Source organism: Panthera uncia, chromosome E1 (genome assembly GCF_023721935.1).
Source record: "Panthera uncia isolate 11264 chromosome E1, Puncia_PCG_1.0, whole genome shotgun sequence".
Classification (NCBI taxonomy): Eukaryota; Metazoa; Chordata; class Mammalia; order Carnivora; family Felidae; genus Panthera; species Panthera uncia.
This window is the reverse complement of record NC_064814.1, coordinates 7871584-7875681: the sequence shown is the minus strand read 5'-3', so window position 1 is coordinate 7875681 and position 4098 is coordinate 7871584. Positions and strand designations below refer to the sequence as shown.

At 44.7% G+C, this 4098-nt stretch overlaps 1 long non-coding RNA gene across 1 annotated transcript in view; it reads left to right on the top strand.

The window, feature by feature from the left end:
• LOC125926454 (uncharacterized) overlaps positions 1-4092 on the top strand; it is a 6456-nt gene extending 2364 nt beyond the window's left edge. Inside the window, exons 2-3 of the long non-coding RNA XR_007459102.1 lie at positions 2667-3555; positions 3790-4092. This is a non-coding gene — a long non-coding RNA (uncharacterized LOC125926454). The remainder of the gene's footprint in view (positions 1-2666; positions 3556-3789) is intronic.
• Positions 4093-4098: the final 6 nt, after the last annotated feature.

Here is a 4098-nt window from a genome sequence, read left to right as displayed (position 1 = left end):
CTCAGTCCGTTAAGCATCTGACTCTTGGTTTCGGCTCAGGTCACACTCTCACGGTTCATGAGATCGAGCCCCACGTCGGGCTCTGTGCTGGCAGTGCAGAGCCTGTTTAAGATTCTCTCTCTCCCTTTCTCTGCCCCTCCTCTGCTTGCCCTCTCTCTCTCTCAAAATAAATACATAAAATACACTTAAAAAAAAAAAAAAGAATTAGAAGAGGAAATCGAGGCCCAGAAAAATGTAGTGGGACTGACAAGCAGTTATGTTCACGCAGAATCTTTGCTTTTTATTTATCTTTTAATTAAAAAAAAATTTTTTTAATGTGTATTTATTTTTGAGAGAGAGAGACACACACACACACACACACACAGAGCATGAGCAAAGGAGGGGCAGAGGGGGACACAGAATAAGAAGCAGGCTCCAGGCTCCGAGGTGTCAGCACAGAGCCTGATGCGGGGCTCAAACTCACGGACCAGGAGAACGTGACCTGACACTTAACCGACTGAGCCACCCAGGTGCCCCTTGAATCTTTGCTTTTTACAAAATTGTTTAATGATTGACTTAAATATTCAATGGGTATAGAATGGTGAAGTAAATTATGGTAGAATCACTTATTACAACAAAAAGGAAACCAATAAGCATATGGTTTATAGCAATATAAAACGGTGTTTGGGGGCGCCTGGGTGGCTCAGTCGGTTGAACATCTGACTTCAGCTCAGATCATGATCTCTCACAGCTTGTGAGTTCGAGCCCCACATTGGGCTCTGTGCTGACAGCTCGGAGCCTGGAGCCTGCCTCTGATTCTGTATCTCCCTCTCTCTCTGCCCCTCCCCTGCTCACACTCTGTCTCTCTCTCCCTCAAAAATAAATAAACATTAAAAAAAAATTTTTTTTAAATGGTGTTTAACCCAACAGTAGTAAGCAACAGCAACAAAAAATTGCAAAGGCTATGACTATAATCGTGTCAAACGTGCATTTGTATGCATAAAAAACTGAAAGAAATGTTAAGAGAACTTTCTAAGGAAAGGAAAAGCATGACTCTCCTACGGATATAAAAATGAACGCATGTTAAAGATTTTATGTAACTCAGCAGGGAGCCAGTCAGTCAGATGATTCAGCTGGTTCCAAAAAAGCGGCACAATTTGTCTGATAAAAAAGAACGTTGAAAGAAATTGCAAATGGACGCGAAACTGCTTTTTCTTCCACAAGGAAAGGAGGCAAAATAGTCCAACCTCTATCAGATCAGACAGAAATTCCTTGCCAATCAGTTACCTACAATTTACGGAGTTGTAAAATACTTCCCATAGAATCAGTTCAAATTGGCTAATTCAGGGAAGGGTGTCCAACAGAGAGATTTTTCTCTACAGACAACAGTCTTGAAAATATGTGTAGGATTATGAAATGTCTCTTTCTTTTTAGTTTATTTAATGTAACTTTTTAAAACAAAGATATGCCTCCCAAATTCTTACAGGGACCATATAATATCCCCTGAAATGTTCAATAGGTGATTTGGTTTGCCCACACATTCTAGAAACACAGGGTTAATGTGAGGCATACCTGGCTCCTGTTTCTCCAAAAGTTTATAAAACAGCACACCTGGGGTGCCTGGGTGGCTCAGTCGGTTGAGCGTCCAACTTCGGCTCAGGTCATCATCTCGCAGTTCGTGAGTTCGAGCCCCGCGTCGGGCTCTGCGCTGACAGCTTGGAGCCCGGAGCCTGCTTCGGATTCTGTGTCTCCCTCTCTCTCTGCCCCTTCCTCGCTCATGCTCTCTCTCTCTGTCTCTCAAAAATGAATAAACTTTAAAAAAAAAAAAAAAAAAGCAGCACACCCAACCTGCATTCGTTGAAAGCCTAATGGTATCCCAACCTAATTAGTAGTCTCCTTCTTGCCATTGGTTATTCAATTCTTCTCTTTCTCAAAGCCGGGCATAGAAACTCTCTGTACTTGGGAATGCAAGCTGGTGCAGCCACTCTGGAAAACAGTATGGAGGTTCCTCAAAAAACTAAAAAGAGAACTACCCTACGACCCAGCAATTGCACTACTAGGCACTTATCCACGGGATACAGGTGCTGTTTCGAAGGGACACACGCACCCCCATGTTTATAGCAGCACTATCAACGATAGCCAAAGTATGGAAAGAGCCCAAATGTCCATCGATGGATGAATGGATAAAGAAGGTGTGGTATATCTATACAATGGAGTATTACTCGGCAGCCAAAAAGAATGAAATCTTGCCATTTGCAACTATGTGGATGGAACTGGAGGGTATTATGCTAAGTGAAATTAGTCAGAGAAAGACAAATATCATATGACTTCACTCCTATGAGGGCTTTAAGAGACAAAACAGATGAACATAAGGGAAGGGAAGCAAAAATCATATAAAAACAGGGAGGGGGACAAAACAGAAGAGACTCATAAATATGGAGAACAAACTGAGGGTTGCTGGAGGGGTTGTGGGAGGGGGGATGGGCTAAATGGGGAAGGGGCACTAAGGAATCTACTCCTGAAATCATTGTTGCACTATATGCTGACTAATTTGGATGTAAATTTTAAAAAATAAAGTTAAAATTAAAAAAGAAACTCTGTACTCTGTAAGGCATCCAATTGCAGAGTCTCAGGTGGTTACAGAGACGGCGAGCTTCAAGGGATAAAATTCCTCTGTCTTTTTCCAGGGAGTGGAGAGTCTAAACGCCAGAGTCATTGCCACGGGATAGCGCTGGGCAGGGCTGGAGCAAGCGCAGGGGTAAAAATGAGCCACTGCTTGGACATCTTGTAGGCTGCCTCCTGCCTCTCCTTCCCATAGTCCACACCCCTGTCGCCCAGATACTGTAGCTTTGCACCAGCCAGGACAGTGCTGACACATATCTATTTAAATTTCAATTTCATAGGGAATTTCCATGTCTGTGTGGGTTCCCCATACGTACCTGCATATGCTATTAAATTTGATTTTCTCCAAATAAATAAGTAAATACTCCATAGAAAACCCAGTTCCCCGGTGCACTAGCCACATTTTAAGTGCTCGACAGCTACATGCGGTCAGCACAGTTACTGAGCACTGCCTTCGCTGCGGAGAATCCTACTGGAGAGCACTACTGGGGAGGACTATTCCCTCTCTCCACGTCGTTTCTCCTCCATCCCTTTCCCTGCGGGCCAAGCTTGTTATTCAAAATAAATCAAATGTCACCTTTGACCAAGACTCTTTGACCAAACTTTGGTTGGGCTCCTCTGAGCCCTCTTGACTAGGCTTCAACCTTGGGCTTCTAAGTCTGCCTTTGCCAAGTCCACAGCTGGGGTGCAGGGGTGCCAGGGCACCTGGCTCTGGGTGAGGGGGTGAGGGGGTGGGGGTGGGGGCAAACAGACCAGGTTCAGCCACTCACCGCTGACAAAATGCAAAGACAGGTGGTGGAACAAGGAAGGAATTTATTTCAGGGAAGGGCGACACCAGGAAGACAGTGGACCCTCTGAAATACAACCTCCAAAGTGTCGAAAATACTTCTGGGTTTTGTAAGGAAAATGTGGGACAGAGGTCAGAGAGTACCGCAGGTGGAAAGCTAAGGTCAGGTCATTGTTGTCTTTTTTTTTTTTTTTTTTTTTTTTTTTTTATTTTTGGGACAGAGAGAGACAGAGCATGAACGGGGGAGGGTCAGAGAGAGAGGGAGACACAGAATCGGAAACAGACTCCAGGCTCTGAGCCATCAGCCCAGAGCCTGACGCGGGGCTTGAACTCACGGACCGCGAGATCGTGACCTGGCTGAAGTCGGACGCTTAACCGACTGCGCCACCCAGGCGCCCCAGGTCATTGTTGTCTTGAGGTCACTTGGGGTCTTGCTGGCTCAGGGCAGTCGTTGTTGCTTGAGGGGGTAGTTTTGGTTCCCATCACGATGATTTGCCTGCGGGTTCTTTTGCCTGAATTAAGAGATAAGCAGGAAAAAGAAAACTTTCATTAGAAAGTACAGACTGAGGTCAAAATGGAGGTAGTTGAGGTCCTCTTTCAAGTCCGGTTTCAACAAAAATCTTAAATCAGCTTAGACAGAATCCTTACTCTTCCTATCTGATCAATCCCTAGCCTGCCTTCAGCAAGAATCCTATTAAATCAGTTTAGCA